Source organism: Thermobia domestica, chromosome 11 (genome assembly GCF_964235325.1).
Source record: "Thermobia domestica chromosome 11, izTheDome1.hap1.1, whole genome shotgun sequence".
NCBI classification, from domain to species: domain Eukaryota; kingdom Metazoa; phylum Arthropoda; class Insecta; order Zygentoma; family Lepismatidae; genus Thermobia; species Thermobia domestica.
The window spans coordinates 8723510-8745456 of NC_137464.1; the positions used below are offsets into that span (position 1 = coordinate 8723510).

Here is a 21947-nt window from a genome sequence, read left to right on the forward strand (position 1 = left end):
ATTAAATCATCCGTGTACATAACTTTTGTTTTTTAAATTCACATCACTTCACTTCACTTTACATTACTTTATACGCGTATATGTTGGAAGACCTAGTGGGGTATATGGAATATTCTCATAAAACGAAATAGCATGCTCATAATATTATTGACAGATTTTTTTATAACATTTCCAATAACGATAAATGATGCTAACGCATAAAAAATACTTTTAAGACACTTCATAGTATGATACCTTGCAACTCTTTGAATAATCAAGCAAAAATATTACAATATACAATGTTTGTACCAGAAGGGCACATGTAATTCATATGCTTAGAAGTGACCTCCTATACTTCTTTTATTAAAATGATACTTTTAAAAAGTATTATCAGTATATATATTTCTATCTTTATCAATTTGAATTAAAGAATCGAACTGGGCGTATACAATACATGTTATAGGTTCAGTTAAATTTTCAGAAAAGGAAACTTTAACATTTACAGGTGCATCACGCACAAGGTCCCACGTACAATCATCTAATGTTGCTGTAGGTGATAGAATAAATGCATAAAGAGTATAGCCGTGTGGATATTCTTCAGGAGTAATAGTATGTGCATTATCTTTATAATATAAACCAGTACCGGAAAACAGAGAATGGTAACTTAGAAGGTACAAATTGTTTTCAAAATTGGGGGTGAGGGGACTGGGAGGAAAAGATTTCGATCCAACCTGTAGTTGCAGTTTGTTAACGTTAAAGTGTTGAAAATGAAATGGATTTAGTTCAGATTTTCCATTAAATGCCGAATTGGAAACAAATCCGATAACGAGACCTTTAGGTACGTTACCCAGAAAAATATTATCAAGATTGTATGAATTAACGTTTGCAGGAATAGTATACGATCTTGTTTGAACTCTTGTAAGGGGATATTTTGTTGTTTCATGATTCATATTAGTATTGATTTCCATTGCCAAATGAGGTGCAACATCAATGCGGCGTATATGTAGAGTAACATCTTCAAGTTTAACTTTATAAAAAGTATTTACAGGTGACATTAAACAAAAAGCATCTTTACTGCGATGTAATTTTATACGGAGACCTACTTTATTTACAAGTGCTCTTGGTAATCCAGCAATATCTGTATACAGACGCCCATACATTTCAAACGATTTACTATTTTTAATATAATTAGCACGTTGTTGAAAACCTACATTAGCATTACCAATGGTATCAAATTGTTTAGCGGTATCTTTATACCACATACCTAATTTCAAATGTGTATCAGAAGCATCACGGGAATAATTTAATAATGTTTCAAGGTATGCACGATAAGGATAAAATCCTGATGAAGAAGTAATTAATTTATCATTTAATGAAATGTCAATTTGACTAAATAATGAACGTAGGAAATTATTTGTTGGTGCTACAACATCGGTGTCAGCTAATGCTGTGCCATCAGGTTTTGTAATTTTACAACGTACGTAAAGATAAAGATATGCAGTATGAATAAATTCTCCTGTTTCACCGGGAATAAAAAATTCAATAGGTCCATCAGAACTTAATGTTGAAATTGGTCGATATTCAGCATTAAAGCAAGATTCAATTGCAGTTTGCGTCATTGGAGTACTAAATAAATCGAAATCGTTGGTACAGCATTCCACACTGCTTGAATTAAGTAGTGCCATTATGAAAATATATCTGTAACACGACTTATTTTTCTTTTTACTTTTCTTTTGCTTTTGCTTTTGTTAGTACGCTTACGTTTAGTTGGAGGCCCAAAACGAACGATTGCTGGAGCTTTACGCCTGCGTGGCCGTCTCTTACCACTTCCAGTTAATAACTGACCAACTTTGTTAACAGCTTTTGTCTTTAATGTTTCACCAGCTTCTTTTACACGTGCACGAACAGATTGTTTAAATGGTTTATCTTCTAATACATCACCCGCTACTTGTATTCCCGTTTGTAATGCCTGTCGACCTAAAGTTTTTGCACCCTGTTTAAGAAATGGTAATGCAAAACGAAATAATCCTTGGAAGAAACTACCTATACCATGTCCCCGTTGATATACAGGTCCTGAAAAGTATGGGATACCATGTCCGTAATGTCTTCTAAATTTCATTCTGAATAAAATTAATTAATTTTTATTAGGAGAGCGCTTAAAATGAAGTGTAACACTTAGTGTCCCAGAACGAAATGGCAAATTTCGTCCTGCATGATCTTTTAATAGTATTTCAATACTGTTAAATGAAAACTTTGCAAGTGGTAGATAATGAATATCTTGAAATGTTATTGTTTCCACTTTACCATATTTAACATCTGATATTGTTGCAATACGTAATAATGGGGCTTTTGTATCACCTAAAAACTGATATTGTATGATATCAGTGTAAATAAATATTTGATGTGGGTAACCAATATCAACATATGGTTGTTTAATTCCACGTCTATAGAAAACAAGATCTTTATGTTTACGAAGTCCTAATTGTAATGCTAATGTTGGTGATAATAATGCTCCTTCAACACGATTAGTACAATCTACTTGTACAATATTTGATACAGAAAATTTTATCTCTTTTGTTATTTTATTTAATTCATCAACGATATGATGTGCGGAGTGGTAATATCCACTGACAATTTTACTTTTTTGTGCTTCTTCATTTTTTATTTTATACCATATCACATTTTCCCCATCGTTAACATTATAGCATGTTAAAGGAACATGCAATTCACTTAATCCTACATACCAATCGGTTTCTGATAATTGAATATTATTTTTTAGTAGATTTATGAAATGTGATGGACTATTTGTAGGATATACATCAGTACTAGCGTTTGATACAAGTGTAATGTAAAAACTATCATCTATACTTTCAGAAATCATTTTCGTTTAAAGTGAAGTGTCAAGTTTGAAGTTCCAAATTCAAATGGCAATTTTAAACCGTGCTCATCTTTTAAGTTTACTTCAATTGTGTTAAAATAAGATTTTACAACTTTAGCGTATTGTGGTGTGTGAAATAGAAAACATTTTACATTTCCATGCTCAATATTATATGCACTAACTTTACGAAGTAATGGTCCAATATCTTCTTGTTGCTTTACAATATCAACACATACATTAAGAATGTTTGGTATATTGTAATCTAAATTGCATAAAAAGTTTGCACGTGTTATTTGTGGTACTTCTACATTAGCAGGTTTTAGAAAAACAATATCTGTAAACGCAGTTGTATTTTCATTTATATATCCAAGTAAATGTTGTAATCCCTGTGTCATTCGAATGACAAAAAAATCTTTTAATTTTAAAGAATGTTTAATTCCAACCTGATTTTTATTTTTATAATATTTTAACAAGCGCAAGTGTTCAGGAATCATATCTAAAATGGATGTAATAGAAGTATAGTATCCTGGTGTAATATTAATGGTTGCAATTTGAACTTCATCATTAATTACGGCTTCTATTTCAATTTTTTCCTTTTGACGAACATTATAAAAACTAAAAGGTACATTAAGCTGTGTTAATGCAACATACCATTCTCCCTCACTTAAGTGAATAGGTTCTGCTAGCTTTACTATAAATGAAGAAGTTGTATTATTACTAAAAATTTCAGTACTTGCATTTGAAGGAAGAGTAACATAGAAATCATGTTTTATCATTGAACTCATTTTGAAGACTGAACAGAAATTGTTTTAATCCATGAATTCATACTTGACGGATATCCTAACCATTTTACATACATCATACCTTTCTTTCGTTTTAATACTTTTTCGATTAAATATGTCTTGTTTGAATTCACATTTATTTTTTGTAATTCTTGTGTATAAAATATACCTTTAATTTCTTCATCATTCCAATCTTTTAATTTATATGTAATAGGATTTGTCGGAATACATTTATCAACGATAAATATTTCTTGAGACCATTTTGGTAAATATCCCTTTTCTAACTTATGCTTATATTTACTAACACGTACATAATCACCCGGGTGAAATTTACATGTTATTTTCTTTTTATTCATTTTATCACCGTACAATGTATTCCAAACTTGATCAACATTAGAATGAGTTACATCTGCAGGTGCCATTTTAATACTACTATGATACGTGTGATTATAATTTTTTACAATTTGCTCTAACACATCTATATAACGATATGTATTCTTAGCAGTAAAATAACGATACAATTTTTCTTTTAGTGTTCTTATAAATCGTTCTGCTAATGCACATTTAATTTCTGAATGTACACTATAATGATTAATTTCATATTCTTTAAATATTCGTTTTACATAACGATTATAAAATTCTGTACCTAAATCAGTTTGTACATTAAACACAGGAAGTTTAAAATTTTTAAAAATTTTTCTGATTGCTTTTGCCATTTCAGGACCTGTTTTTGTTTTTAAGGGAACACAATACGCGTACCGAGAAAAAATATCTATACAACATAATATATACTTATAATTTTTGTTATACTTTGCAATATTTTGCATATCTGCTAAATCCATTTGTAATGTTTCATTTGGTGCACTAACATAATATTGTTTACGTTCAAACACTTTACGTGCTGGTGCATGTAATGTATACGCATCTTGAGATGCTAACCAATCTTTAATTTTCTTTTTCGATAAATTTGTTTTTCTTTGTAGTGTTTTAATACTTGATAAGGAAGCAGGATTCGTATAATCATAATATAATTTTGACAATTTTACCATTTTTACATTTTATAATCTTTCCAATTTTTAAATATATTTGCTACGATTGTTGGACTTTTTGATTTTTTAACTTTGCTATGTGATTTAACTATAGGTGTGGAAATAAATTCCCGTGGTACATTAATATCATCTAATAAACTTTTAAATTCATGAATACCTATGGGATTTCTAGAATATTTACGTGTACGAACAACATCATTTACTAAATCGATAATATTAGATCCTGGTATTATTTTTCCTTGAATACGTACTGTTCCCGTTTGATCCCAATGAATTTTATCAGAACTTGTTAACTGTTTTAATAATAGATCTGTTTTCCTTCGTTGTGTTTTCGGTACTGAATGTAAAATGTCCGATACAAAGGGTAAAATAGAATTATTCTTTTCTTCAGCTGATGATGTTTCAACAACATCTTTTTCAATAATAGGTAATGTGATAGGATTTTGTGAAACAGATGAAGTATAATTTAAATACTGTTGTAATGCTTGTTGATACAATTTCCATTTTTCATCAACACTAAGATTACGACGTTGTAAAATATTATTCATTTCTTCATCTAAACGTGATTGATGTGAATCTATTGATTTTATATTTGCATGCATTTGATGCATTGCATTATCAGGAACTAATATCATTTTACGAAATTCAGACATAGTTATCTTCCAAACAAACTACTTGCTACTGCACCAAGTAATGGTCCTAAAATTAATGGTAAAAATGCCCCACCTTTTTGTAATAAAATTTTCCTTTTCTTATTAATTGCTGTACGTTGTGCAGATAAAGCTCGCAAGATCTTTTTATGTCTACGTAAACGTTGCTTCTGACGCGAATTCAATGGAATATTTCCTTTTATTGTGTTTTTAGCAACTTGTGAAATAGTACGTATTAAATCACCAGATGCATGTCGTATAATTTGTTTTCGCTTTGCGCTTTTGCATTTGCATAAAGCGCGGAGAGTATCAATGTGTTGTTTCACCTTCAACATCTTGAACTAAACTAAACGTAAACGACTGAATTACTGTCTTTTACATTTGCATATACATGCAATGTTTCATTAGGAAAAATATTTGTACGTAATCGTAATGCATCATTTGTTTTCTGAGTTAAGTCAAATAACAAATAAGTGTGAGGTTCACGTGTTACATCTTCGAACACATTCACAACTTGTTTACTATATCGTGGCATAATTTGTCTTGCTAAATATTGTATTTGTAATTTATCACGAGGATTTTTAAATACTATAATATAATGTGCATTTAAACTTATATCACGAGCATGTTTTCCTTTTGGAAATAAATTTTGAACAATAAATATTACTGTTAATTTTTTATGATGTGCATATTTTGTAAATAAGTTTGCAACATCACCATTGGTTTCAGACATTAAATCATCTAATATTAATAATGAATTTTCTTGTATTTCAAAATTATTCATGTCTGGAATTCCCTCTACGTAGCGAATTTGTGCAGTTGCATCCAAATTTGGAATGACTGCACCGTAACACCATACAATTTCATTAAATTTCATAGTAAACATTTGATCGCGTTCATTTAATAAACGATTTACAAAACATGTTTTACCTGCACGTGAAGGACCAGCAATTAAAATGGTTGATGGATGTTGAAACTTTAACATCTTGTATTAAAATGAATGCACACAACAGATACCATACTTTATATATACAATCATTCACACACTCACTCACACAATTAACAAAAATAAATTAAAAATAAATTAAGAATAAGTTAAAAAATAAATATTAAAACTTGAAATGACTAGAATCACAGCTTAGCTGTTGTTATGAGTATACTTTGGTCTAGAATTTATGAGTTTGCACAGCAAACGATGGAATAAATAAATAAATAGTGATAGTCTACTATTGTTCTGTTAAAAATAAATAAAATCAATCACTTATAAGCCAAGCTAAAATTATTCTACAAAACCATGAGGTAAACTTCGAGTTTTTGGTATCGGTCCGTTATTTTGTATATCGTCAATTCGTTTTCGTTTTTTGTTTACCTCTTGGTGTGTTTTCGTCTCATTACGTGAAAAGATTTTGAAACCATGTTTTCGCACGATACTATTTGGATTATCTATGATGGTTGAATTAATTTCTCCTGTTACTAATCCATAGAAACTCTCAAAGTTTATTCTTTGAGAGGTCCTATCATTTAGTGAAATTCCCCGAATTTTGTGAATATAACGAAATTCCCCTGAGGCATTTTTAAGCCTCATACTATAATTTTTTGGCCCTAACCCTATAAACGTCACAAACTCCCACCCTTGTTCTATTTCATTAGTCAGATCACCCAAATAGTTTCCAAGCTTCAACGGAGGTTCACTATCTTTTTTACACGTAAACATAATACTGTCTGTATCACAATAAATTACGTCATTAGGTCCTACAGTCACAAGTAAATCAAATAATTGTAGCCTGGCCCATGAGGTAATAAAACCAGCAAGTATGACGTTGGAAAATTCCAGAGGTACATTCTCAGTTTCCAGGTCTTTATATGTGAGAATGAGATGATCTTCACCAATTGGAATAACACTATGAACCTCATACCGCGGTGTGGTAAGGTACCTATGAAACTCTGTCCCACTATCAACAATCACACACTGCGTCATATCTGTGCGCTGCCCCCATTTTCCGTATAAGGAATTGAGGTACAACTTCGCGCATTGTCTAAGTCCAGGGTTCGACCTAATATTATCTTTATTTAATTTTATGCCTTCATGAGCATAATAATCGTCAATGTATTTTTCCTTGTCTTCTTCAGTTTTACACCAAGCAGGATAGCCTCAGGCTTCCTGCTTCATTTGAAGAAACGTATTCACATAGTCCCGGAATAAACTAGGTGAATTCCGATCTTCAGATCCCATTAGTTCGAATTCCCAAATTTCATAAATTTTGACGATCTTATAACCGTTTGCAAGAGCACGGTGAAGCTCTGGTGTACAAAATGTTCCAGTTAATGCACGTTCAGAATCACTATGTGTGCAATTGTCATTAGTTTGTTCTTCTTCCATACATAGCCTGCAAAGCCCGAAAAGTAAACGGCCTTGCGCTACGTACGGCAAAACAGGAAAAAAGAGTTGTTTTGGAGCCAATACGGTACATTTTACAATACCATGAATTTTTCCCACATCTGGGAAAACCGGCCCCTTATGTATCATAGGTGGTCCCACCGGAAGAGGTTTCCTTGCCATTACCCATGGATATAACGATGTGATATCAAAATATTTTATTTCTTCATCGTCCGAACAATTCACATATGAACGGAAAACTTCTGTTCGTCCGCCGTTGTAGCAACTCTTAGGAATAAGAAAGTCGTCGGTAGTACTGCAATGTTCTTTAAGGAACTTTTGCAAGTCTACATCTGTGCGTACTTTATCATCCCAAGAGCACTCCCATATTTCATACAAATTCATTTTGAGGATTTCTGTGAAATATTTCCGACGGATTTCCGTGTGTTCATACCTTTTTTCAAATGTGTTGTACGGACCATGCGCGTTATCTATTATCGCGTTACGATTATTCGGGAAACAGGTCTTACAAGCATGCCAGTAACAGCCCATAAATTCAAAGACAGCATTGAGCTCTGCATGGTAACCATCAACATTATACCTGCCAAAAGATTGTTCTCCATTTCGTCCAGCATGCTGAATTTCTATACCCATCTGGTGCTCCATATATTTTAGCCATTTCATTGCTTTCTTACTTGTTTTTGTTTTATGATGGAACCCCAAAGGTGGTATAATAGAGATACTTTCTTCTGGAAGATATGATGTTCGATATGTTTGCATGGCTAAACTTGCAATTGTTGACGAAACAAGAAAACATTGTAAACCACCCGTTTTCTCTTCTATAATATTACTAAATTTGATAACACCTTCTGTGAGAATTCTCACATCGTTTTCACAGTACTCCAGCATATCCTTTTGCAAATTAAATTGCTCTCCCAGTTGCACACGTTCTTGGTGCCATACCTCCAACCGTTGTCTTTCTTCAGTACTTCGCGATTCAGGGTCATAGTATTCTATTCTCGGATAGGGTCCTACATAATTTTGATTTTCTACTGTGTTAAACAGGTATGGGAAATCTCCCTTCTTTAAATTTTCAGAAAGGCCTAATGTCTTCGGGAGTCTTGCCAACTTGACCCCGAGGAAAAGATAAGAATCCCTGAAAATGATTTTCTTATCAATAGAAATACTAAAAATCTTCTGACCCTGAATTAAGGTTTTTGGAATAATATGCTGAGACTCAATGAGAGATCTCAAACAGAAAATGCTGTCAAAGCGTGAAGCATTATGTGCAATTACACAAACCTTATTAAATTTGGGTCTATCTAGTAATATGTGTGAAATAAACTCGTCTATGGTTTTAAAAGAAAACGAGCGGTTACCGTTTTTATCGCCACATGTACTGCATGGCTCATCAATGCCTTTGTTTATACAATCATGGCATACGTGTCTAAGACACACTAAGCATACAACATGTTCCCGTTCGCCACGTTCATTTTCAGGTTTCAGCATGGTCTCTACATCATAAACAATATAAAGAAACCTCTTGATATGAGTTGCTTTCAGTTTCTTCACATAACATGAGTGACCTTCCTGTACATGTTCACGACAAGTACTGCAAAAGTATTCACCACATGCATGATCCGATTTCCGACTTCTTAAATCATAGATTGCATTACACTTGGTGCAGACCTTAACATATTCGCACACACTCTTGCCAATTTTATTACCTTTCAAGTGATTGTCAAAACATTCACCCCTAGTAAAATATCTGTTGCATGCATTACATTTCATTTTATACATGTTATTGTCCACTTTATGCACATGTTCGCAAGATGAACACATTAACTCACACTTATGTGATCGATTTGGACCATTAAAAGGCATTAAACAATTTAAACAATACTTCCTCTTTCTTAGAAATGAAGTAATCGTTCTAATAGGACGAAAATGTCCAATACTACCCCTCTCATCATAATAGATATAAATTGGTTTTGCTTCCTTTAAATCTGGTTGTTGCACTCCTGTTTCTGGGTAACGTACTCTAAATTCACGCTTTGTTTCGGGAACTTTTTCATATATAATAATTTGATAATTTGGACTCAAATGATTTTGAAATAGTTCAACATCATTAAAATCCATTCCATTTTTTCCTTTAAAGCTAACACCTGCACGTGTACAGAGGGCAATAGCTCTACTCTTTAATTCATGACGGTTTGAATCTGTTAAATGACTCAAATTTCGAAGGGTATCGGTATGCTTTGCTATGCCCCAAGCGATACTTTTAGGTAAACAAAGTTTGTCAGTATCGCTTCCCGGAAGATCTACCAAATGTTGTACCAAAAATTCATTCAAGGGTAAATATTTGTTTAGTGAGGAATTGTTACTTCGACTTCTTCCAGCACCAAACATCGAATTTACTATATGGAAACGAAATAGGATATTATCACCTAAAAGAAAGTCTTCATTACTATTTAAAACTCTAGTAATGGAAGATAAAATGGACTTGGCAGAAATATCTTTGCGGCGTCTCCATAGAACATACACTGCTTTGTTATCCTTACTATTCGAGGAATCAATGTACATTCCAACAAAATCATTAGGTCTTGCATTATTAACAACATTATTTAATGCAAAGTTCATTAAGTTTTCAATATAGGCCGCAGGATTTCTGATTTCTTCATTTCCCCTTGGCCTTACCGCAATTTCATGTCCCACTAAGTTAAACTTAGTGAAACTCTTTCTGCTTTCGTGTGCAACTTCGAAGTTACCTTCCCCTGTATTATGCACATCTCTTTGATCACTACGATCAACCATAGGAACGTAGCCGGATGTGCTAGGCTGTGGAGACCGCATCCCGTAACCCCGAATATCCTGTGAACATTGTACACTTGATGATTGTATTTCTTCTTCAGTTACAACATCCACAGGATTTTGACCATTTTCACATAGTTCATTCAATAAGGTCTCCATATAATCAGATGTTCCAAATTCGTCTCGATTAACTATAACTGCGGAATTTTGAATCATATGCGTACCATCTGCGTCACTATCTAAATGTTCATTAATAATCTCATCGATTAAATTGAAATCTTCTTCTTGAAGTGTATTTTCCAAGGTTACATTTTCTTGGTGGACCGAGGTCACGGAATTCTCATTAACAGATGGCATCACATTATTATTATTATTATTAACCAAAATAAAACGCGTTCCATAATTACAAAATTCGGCTACCTCTACGGCATTTATCCTATCACCTTGGGTGCAATTAAAATAATTAAAATGGACGAATTTATCATGTGCCCACTGGTACATGATTTGTTCACGGAAAAATCCGTGTGCGAACAATTCAACGATGTCAGCGCTAGACATCGTGTATTGTAATATAACTGCTTGATTATCATGGTAAAAATTAAAAAGAGCAGATAGCAAGGTATCATACCTTTCGCTGCCGCGTAGTCCCTGCCTCTGCTTATCCATAATTCTCCACCAGGTCTCCAACACGCGTTCCTTTGTATTGAGTCCTTCAATCACTCCCGCCAAGTAAATTTCATCAACTTCATTGAATTCGTTTACCGAGGATGTGCCGAGGAATTCCATCTGAAAATACATGTAAAATAATTTTCAGTATTTTATAAACAAACAAATACATACAGCATATACAATAGAATTTTCATCTTGAAAAAAATCATCAAAACTGTTATACTGTGAAAATATTAAAATTTTTAATAAAACACTTAATGGGTGTAAACCGAAAAATATTTAAAAATATGATCTAAAAATAATAAATACATGTGATCGCTAAAATCGTTATACACAAATGTAATAAGTTTAAATAATTGTATTGCTTTATTCAAATACACGCATATATATATATATATATATATATATATATATATATATATATATATATATAACCTATTAAGTATAAGTTTCATTAACATTTAATATTTCTTTCAAAAGCATCAAATTCTATAGATATATATATATATATATATATATATATATATATAACCTATTAAGTATAAGTTTCATTAACATTTAATATTTCTTTCAAAAGCATCAAATTCAATCTTAAATAATCAAGTATGTATAATAAAAATGGACTTACGATTTTCTTCTAATTTAATCTGCTAACTCTGGTGAAAGTCTCACAACAGTTCTTCTTTTTCCCTTTAGCGTTTTTTTGTGCTGTCTCTTGCGCTCTCTGCTATTCTTAAATCTTCTTTATATATGTACAACTGCAACAATATAGTTAATATTAATACTCTTTTCTAAATATAATATTTTAGTATTTCTTTAAATATATGTTTCTATAAATTTATTCAGTAAGTAAATATCGTGTTGAAGGTATGGTTACCAGTGAACATTTGATAACGTTTCTCCATCCATGCGTTATATATACTATACTGGTCACAACGCACAAAAGAAAAAAGAAATTCCTAGCCTTACTAAGAAAGGAATTTTTAAACCAGTAACACAAGTTCACAAATGAAATTTGCTCTTGCAACTAATTTATTAGGAAATTATAAATAATTAATATTTTCGGATCATTTCTCTTCGGTTCACAATCATAGATTGTTACGAAAGGTTACATAAATAAATAATGAGTATGAACCGCAAGCAAACTAATAAAAAATACCACAATTACAAATTACATCACATTATGTAATATTACTGTTACTAATTTAAAATATGTTAAAGCACCTGCGTACGAGACTACAAAACTAAATGGTTTTGGGTACGAGATTACAAAACTAAATGCCTTTGGGTACAAGATTATATTTCACGCCACAAACCGTGTTACATCCTATACAGGTAGTAATGTTATACTTAGTGTAAATAATATAATTAATTTCGTTATAAAATTACAATTAATGCAAATTATGCGTATACCTTTACTAATGTTTAAAGTTACATTTACCAAACGTGTACAAAAATAGTTAATACATTCTCATGCTTTTGTTCGGTTAAGTTATTAAACTTTGGTAAAGTTTGTAAAACTTCGGGAAGTTCGGTTAGGTTCGGTAATTTTCGGAACCATTCGTGTGGTACAATTACCAACATGTATAGGCATTGTGTATAAACGCTTATGCTTATGTTCGGTAATGTTCGTAAAACTTCGGAAATCTTCGTGTTAACTTGTTCAAATTTTCAATTATTGTTGTTTTATAATAAGATAATAATATTATATTATAAACCTTATTACATATACTGCATATCATTAATGTAAAGAAAATACATTAAAATCCATCCGCCATGTTTGTTTCTTTAAACAATGCCATCTGTACACATAACATTCACATTAGTGTGTATAAGACTGTGCGTGTGTGTACATGTACCATACCAAGTTACCGAGTGTTGTTTGTTTTTATAGCCGGCAATACCCCGCGCAGTTTGCGGGCGGCAATATTTTACGCGTCCCGCGTCGCGAAACCTTTTTCCGGGCGCAAATACCGCGCGGCGCGCACCGGTCGCGGTAAAAAGGCGCGAAAATGGTATTTATTTTAGTAATATCATTCATTTTACCTATTCATATAAAAATATAACCTGTAATAAGCATATTTCCAAAGTTTCAAAAAAATCGACGCCATATTGTTTATGCAAATTCATTAAATTTTTGTTTTCAATTTACAATGTTCTAAGCTGCATAGTAGTGTTCCTTAGGTCCTAACGATCAAGAAAATACTTTTCTTTTTTTTTCTACGACCAATAGTTTGGCGTAAAAAGCCAAAAATGTAATGGGACACCCCCTACATAACGATCCGCCACTGTTAGCTTTCCAAAAAATTGTTCAAGTTTATCATGTAAGGTGTCTTTCTATATAGATTTTGACCTGACAAATCGATTTCTGTAATCCATTTTGTCGTACAATCAATGGTTTAGGAGCTACGCCCATTTAAAATTATTTTTAAGTTACATTGTTCTAAGCTGTATAGTAGTGTTCCTTAGGTCCTAACAATCAAGAAAATACTTTTCTTTTTTTTCTACGACCAATAGTTTGGCGTAAAAAGCCAAAAATGTAATGTGACACCCCCTACATAATGAACCGCCACTGTTAGCTTTCCAACCTACATAATGAACCGCCACTGTTAGCTTTCCAAAAAATTGTTCAAGTTTATCATGTAGGGTGTCTTTCTATATAGATTTTGACCTGACAAATCGATTTCTGTAGTCCATTTTGTCGTACAATCAATGGTTTAGGAGCTACGCCCATTTAAAATTATTTTCAAGTTACATTGTTCTAACTGAAATTGTAGTGTTTCTTAGGTCCTATCCTTCAAGAAAATACTTTTCTTTTGTTTGTACGAACAATAGTTTACCGTAAAACGTAATACCAGTCCGCTCCCTTCCCTTGTAAAAAATCTAAAAAAATAAAAATTGTTCAATTTTATCGTGTAGGGTGTCTTTCTATATACATTTTGACCTGACAAATCCATTTTTCTAGTCCATTTTGTTCTACAATGATTAGTTAACGATTTATGAATATTTAAAGTTATTATACGGCAAAAATCGTACTTTTTTACCATTAGCGTCACCTATATAGTTATAATTGTCAGTACCATGCATGTTTTTTGTGCGGTCAACACCAAAAAACTTTTCGGTCTACTGATATTTGTAGAAACGGCAATACCTCATACGTTTACCGACAAATCATTTCCCCACCATATTTTACTTGTTCGTATACAGTTTTCGTATGTGCTTCAAACATGGAAGAAGAAGAAGAAGACGGCAATTTTATGTTAGGTATGTATGAACATTTTAAATTTGCATGTGCTCTACATAAACATATCTGCTAATTCCATTTGTAATGTTTCAAATGGTACACATATCTTTAAAATAATGCTAAATTGTTAAAAAAAATAATCACTCAAATGCATTTACATATTCACTTACAATCTTAATTTATTCTCTATAATCCATCTGTATAATCATATTTCGTATACGCCACTGTTCTCAAATCGTTTGAATTGTCTTAACTTCCATCCCATTCAACGTTCATTAAAGACCGGTTCAAGCATGGATAGCAAGTATGCATATTCACGCTTTTTTCCCATCCCTCTCTCACACATACAAATATACATACATACATACACATGGAACGTCAATAAATTATTGATAAGGCAGGCATGCTCACTGGTAAACCGTTCATTTCTATTGCTCATTGTAATGTTTTCCCTTTTCTTTATTTTATGAGAGCAACGTTTCTTCTTTACCCTAGCCAGCATAATTGTGGGACGTAAAACTTATGATTTCATTGTAGTTTTACTGTTTCAGGTCCCGGGTTTGATCCCGGTCACCCACCATTCAAGATATATGTGAGCTTCCTCCCACTTTCTTTATTCTACCATTTCATGAAAACAACGTCTCTCATTTAACCTATGAAGCATAATTGTGGGACGTAAAACTTATGATTTCATTGTAGTTTTACTGTTTCAGGTCCCGGGTTTGATCCCGGTCCCCCACCATTCAAGATGTATGTGAGCTTCCTCCCACTTTCTTTATTCTACCATTTCATGAAAACAACGTCTCTCATTTAACCTATGAAGCATAATTGTGGGACGTAAAACTTATGATTTCATTGTAGTTTTACTGTTTCAGGTCCCGGGTTTGATCCCGGTCCCCCACCATTCAAGATGTATGTGAGCTTCCTCCCACTTTCTTTATTCCACCATTTCATGAGAACAACGTTTCTCATTTAGCCTACCAAGCATAATTGTGGGACGTAAAACTCAAAGATTTCGTTTTCTCCCACTTTCTATATAGTCTTTCAAGAGCTTTCGGTGTACAGCGAAGCACTATAAAAGATCCATTTGTCTTAATCATCAGTCTTCCTTAGCTTATAGCGTATAATTGTTGGACGTTAAACTAAAATATTTCATAAAGCTCTACTGGATGGGGTCCCAGGTTCGATCCCAGTTCGCGCCGTGTGGTCTTTGTGGTGGACAATCAACATGTGCGTGATCTTCCTCGGGGTTCTCCCATCTTCTCTCGCATAACTTGTATAAGGAGTACACGTTCAAACTTCATTCACAATTACATACACGACCTCTATATTTACTAGTATTTCCACCGCTGTTAAAAATTTAACTCAAATCACGTTAAGTTTATTATTCTAACATTCATTAAAGCTAAATCATTGCTGACCTACTCATTATCGTGAAATCCAAACCATCCCACCTAAACTCCAAGCCTGGTCTCTCACTCAATCAAATTCCAATCGCGCTAATACAAAAGTATATTAAGGGAAAACGGCTTCCCACGGTATGTTCACAAATCATATCAATAAAACATATAAGAATTCTTACCTTTTAATTGTAGAAGAAATAACTTTAATCACAGAACAAGCACCAACTACGTAACACACACACCTAATCAGATAATAAGATACATATATAATCTACATCGCGTTTTTAAACACGGAGGTTCCATCAATCTTCTTCCCTCATTTTTTTTTCAAGTTAAAGCATTGTGGATTGTGTAATCCCCAGCTGCTACAAATCGTTCCCACGGTCAAGTTACCAAAACTTTTACAATAACAACAACATATTAAAAAAAGCAGAAAAGAAAAAAAGAATTGTCTCTTCTAAAAGTAGAAAAAATATAGCATACATTCACGTAAACACGGGTAGTCTATTCTTTTCTCATGGTTTTTCAACACACACACACACACACACAGACACATATATATATATATATATATATATATATATATATATATATATACAGAATCAATAGGGCTTTTCAATATAATAGAGGGATTCTCATTCTTAGAACGGATACACATAATAGTTCATTCACATCTGCCTTCTGATTCACGTAAACAGGATGCAGGGTAGTCTGTTTTTTTTCTCACTCTCTTGGGTCTTGGAAACACGAGATCTCTTTTTATGCTTCATTACATCTTTCTATGAGTTAATATATAAGAATATAATTAGAACTCTCTTAGACCCAAACATCTCATACATGGTTCACTAAACAGCAATTATCAATCACACAGAGTATAATCGTTCTCTCCCTCTCCCTACATCTCTCTCTTACCACATCACCTGTGTTTTTTTTCTCAATTTTCAATACACACCCACATCCCACATTTCCTCTTCAATTCCATTGAATTTTGTCCACCTGTGGGTTGTTTTTCACCTCAAGTTACATTATATTACCGGAAGTATTCCCCCACTACTCTGCATTCATCTTTATAGCCACTATTATCTAACTTTTGTTTGATTACCTCTCCTTTTTTCCCATAAGGATAACATGAGGTCCGATAAGCGCATAGGTCTACTACGTTGTTAAATATCTGAACTTTTTCAGCCTCTTGATTTAAATAGTGAATGATTTTTCTGTTTACTTTAAAAAGAATTAAAATTTAAATTGTTTTCTTGTTCACATCTATTTAAATGTTTGTTACTCCATGGAAATTAAATTTGGTTTTGTAAAATTTTAATAATCGAATTTAATTAATATTCTATTTACGTATAATGCAAATTCATTGTTTTAAAAGGCAAGGGACAGTTTAGTTTCATTTGGAAAGTTGAGATATGTAGAGGAAGTCGGGGTAATGTAGACTTCCATTTTTATTTTTCACCACAAATGGCTACTTTATACAAATCTGTCGAACACTTCTTCGCTTGTTTGTACCATGTTTAAACATTGTAATTTCACTTACATTGTATTCATTTTTTGAGTTTATACCTTATTATATCGAAAGTGTGAATATATGATGATTGAGAAAATGGTCTTGTAAAGTAAACCTCTCCTCTGTTAATATAGTAAATTTCTGTGGCACAAAAGCCACTGACTGCTATTTTTTCTATCTATGACTTGCTGATACCTAAGAGTTTAGTCAAATTACAGTGAGTAATAGAATAATCTGTAAGTCTGGGGTACATTCTGACTTGCGATTTATTTGCAATAACGTTCCAAAACTCCATTGAACGTCTTCGTTAATGGTTGTAACAATTCTCCATTAACTTGAGACAGTCTTACATATTCGTGTGTATTGTGTATCCATAGTCTATACAGTAAGCGCTATTTAATCTGGCATGTTTAGGACCACAACCATGTCGGATTATTAATCTAATGATTTTAACGGGAATCAAAGATAATTAATTCTGCTGTACATAAAAAAAAATGTGACGATTAAAACGTATTTTATGTGTTCACAGACATTCTAAGCCTGTACAGAGGATATTGATCGACAGTTAAAGCGCCTATTGTATTTGAAATTAGCTTTATAAACTTTACAGTCATGAAAAAGGTTGGCTTCACTGACTTTAGCCGTCATGATTGATAACACATTTGTACTCGATTATTCTACAGGCGTACAGGGTGATTCTTTATAGGGTTTACAACTTCAATAAGTTATAATTCTTTATTGGAACCACATACAGACTTGGTTGATATGTAATTACACTGCAAAACACTTCAAGTTTGACTCACGTAGTGAGTAGTTGCGGGGTTGACCACGCGCGGCGCCACCGGTCAGTCCTTGAAAATGGAGATTTTCACTGGTGCGGAAAAAGCTAAGTGCGTGTTTTACTTTGAAGAAACGAAGTCAGCAACGAGTATACAGCTTAAGTTTCGTACAGAATACGGCAAGGAACCACCCAGCAGACCAACAGTGTACAAATGGCACCAGACATTTGTTGAAATAGGTTGTTCCGTGCGACACACAAAGGTTCCAGGACGCTCACCCGTGACTGACGATGTGGTGGAAACAGTTAGGGAGAGTTTTGTCCACAGTCCTCGAAAATCTACACGACGTGCATCACAAGAAACTGGTATCCCCGAGACCACTGTTTGGCGTGTATTACGTACATGTTTGTCCATGAAGCCATACAGACTGCCCTTGGTTCAAGCACTGAGTGAAGCGGATAAACATACCCGACATGAGTTGAGTGTTACCATGTTGGATCGCATTAATGGTGATGAGTCATTCTTGAACAATATGGTATTCAGTGACGAATCAACTGTTCACCTTTCCAATCAAGTCAACATACAATTGTCGCATTTGAGGCACGGAAAATCCACATGCGCACGTGGAGCTGGTTCGTGACAACCCCAAAGTGAACGTGTTTTGCGCTGTTTAGAGCAAAGGTATATGAACCATTCTTCTTTGCTAAGACCACCATCACCGGCAACGCCTATGTTAACATGCTCCTGAACTACCTTGTTCCACAGATGAAGATGACCCCGATGGCCGCTTATGGTGGCAACAAGATGGCGCCCCTCCGCACTACCTGACAGACGTAAGGGAATTTTTTGATCAGCGTTTCCCAGATAAATAGACAGGTCGTGATGGATCAATTCCTTGGCCACCACGGTCTACAGATTACACGGCACTTGACTTCTTTCTGTGGGGGTTTGTGAAAGATAAGGTGTACACCCCTCCCCTACATGATAATGTTAATGAACTAAATAGAATAGAATAGAATAGAATAGAATATTTTATTGTCATTGAGCTTTACAAGCAATAGACAACGTCCGAATGAAATATACATAGCTATAGATACAGATATATATATATAAAATAATCATTACATACAGACAATCAGTTATTGGTTAATATTATTATGAACAATCTAATAATATTTGAAATAAAGTGATACTGCAAACTAGGACACAATGTCTTGACATTCAATAAACTCTTGAATCGAGTAAAATGGATTCGTTATTAACCAGTCATATAACTTTTTCTTAAAAACCTTAAATGGCAGCTGTTGTATGGAGGATGTTAGTTTATTAAATAGCTTTGGTCCTATAACTAAATAACTATTTTTGATCTTCGATAATCTAGTGAAGGGTATATCAATTTTCTTACACAATCTAGTATTATATGTATGTACTTCATCTCTGAGTGTCATATTTGCCAGGTTTTGCTTAGTGTAAAGTAGCACTTGATAAATATATACATTAACTACTGTCATTATCTTAAGCCTGATAAATAGTGGTTTGCAGTGTTCTTTATCATGTGTTCCAACAATAAGCCTGATGGCTTTCTTTTGCAAAACTAGAACATCATGTGCTTGGCTACTGTTACCCCAAAGCAAAATCCCATATCCAATTATGCTGTGGAAAAATGCAAAATATGAATTCCTCAGATACTCATAAGGAACTGTATCTTTCAATTTTCTTAACAGAAAGAGCACTCGGGAGAGCTTTGTACATACATATTTGACATGTTGTTCCCAGGTTAGTTGGCTGTCTATACGTATACCAAGAAATTTAACCTCAGATACATCATAGTTTCCTCTATCATTGCAGTGATTGAGACTAAAGGTTACTTTTTTTGTTTTATCTTGATTTAGCACAAAACCATTTCTTTTAAACCAGGTCGCTGCCTCTCTTAATGCAGCTTGAGCTTCTATATACACTTCTTCAAAGCTTGTATTTATGTTAAGTAGCGTAGTGTCATCCGCGTATAGAATTGATGTGGTATTAGTATTTAGAGGCAAATCATTTATCATTATTAAAAATAGTACCGGACCCAAAACAGAACCCTGCGGTACCCCATATTTCACTTCTAAGATGTTTGAGTGCATGTTGTTAACACTGACTATCTGTTTACGTTCCTTTAAATAGGATTTTACAAAGTTTAAACTGCTACTGTGGAATCCGTAATACGCTAACTTATCACATAGAATTTTATGATCTACACAATCAAATGCTTTACTTAAATCGCAGAATGTAGCTAGAGCAAAACCCTTATTTTCAAAAACTTCATATATTTTTTTCGTTAGTGATTCTACTGCATCAATTGTGGATTTCCCAGATCTGAATCCAAATTGAGCTTCAAGAATTATGTTTTGCTCAGTCATATATTTATATAGCTGATCTTTAACAATAGTTTCCATAATTTTAGAAAAAACTGGAATAAGGGATATTGGACGGTAATTAGATGAACACGATCGATCTCCCGTTTTGTATATAGGAATAACTTTTGCTATTTTAAGTGCTTTAGGAAAAATACCTTGAGAGAAACATTTATTGAAGTATATTGCAAGGGGGTGCGCAATTTGATTAATGATAGCTTTTATAAGGTTGTTCGATATGTCAAATATATCCTTACTGTCCGAAGTTTTCATTTTTTTAACTACTTTTATGACATCATCAGGGCTAACATGGTTAACAACAAAAGAACTATTAAATGGACTATGTTGACTTAAATACTGATACATATTTACATTAGTATCTGCATTGTTTTTCTTGATTTCCTCTACGGAAGTAACAAAATACGTGTTAAGAGTATCAGGCGACAGCGTAACATTATTGTTGTTATTATTATTACTATTGCTTAACTTGTTGATTATCTTCCATGCAGTTTTGCATTTATTTGATGCTAATTCAATGCAATTTTCATTGTATGTTGCTTTCGCTACCTTTATTGCAGATTTATATTTACTCCTTTGAGACTTATAATTATCACTGGATTCACTAGTCATTTTATTCTTATATATATTATAATACTGCATTACTTTAGCTTTCATGGCAGAGAGTTCTGGGGTATACCACGTTCTTTTACCTAACTTTGTTTTCTTTGATGAATTATATCGGACCACCCTTTTAGGCACACACATATCAAAAATATTTAGAAACTTTGTTAAAAAAAGATCAAATGTATCGCTGGCATTTAAATTATCATACTTAATGTGTACTTCCCAGTTTATACACGATAATTGTTGAATGAAACTTTGCAAATTAGTTTCTGTGATGGGCCTAGTTGCTATAAGTTCGGTGGTGGGAAAACTAAAGTTGCAGGATTCTACTTTTGTTGTACTTAGATTGACTAGCAGGGCATCATGATCTGAGAAAGGAAATTGACATACATTGCTGGTTAAATGTTCCGTTTTTACATTGGTAAATGCATTATCTAAGCACGCTTTGCCTCTAGTCGGTTTACGGTTAACCACTTGAAGATTATGTTGTCTGAGTAGATTAAGTAACTCATGGACAGTTCGTTTGTCAGTAGTCACATCAAAATGTGCATTTACATCGCCCCCTATTACTATCTCATAATTATGCCAGTTGCTGAGAAAGACCAATAACTTCTCCAATTTTTCTAAAAAAATACTTGGATTACTATCAGGAGTTCTATAAACAGATACAATTATTAACTTGTACTGATCCAGAAAAATTGCAGTTGATTCAAATTCACGTTCAGTATTAAGAAAAGTTATATCTAATTGACGATATTCTATTTTGCTATTAACATAGATAGCGACCCCACCATGT

At 33.2% G+C, this 21947-nt stretch overlaps 1 protein-coding gene across 1 annotated transcript in view; it reads right to left on the bottom strand.

The window, feature by feature from the left end:
* LOC145663864 (uncharacterized) overlaps window positions 1-21947 on the bottom strand; it is a 49138-nt gene that overhangs the window by 20016 nt on the left and 7175 nt on the right. The window lies entirely within an intron of this gene.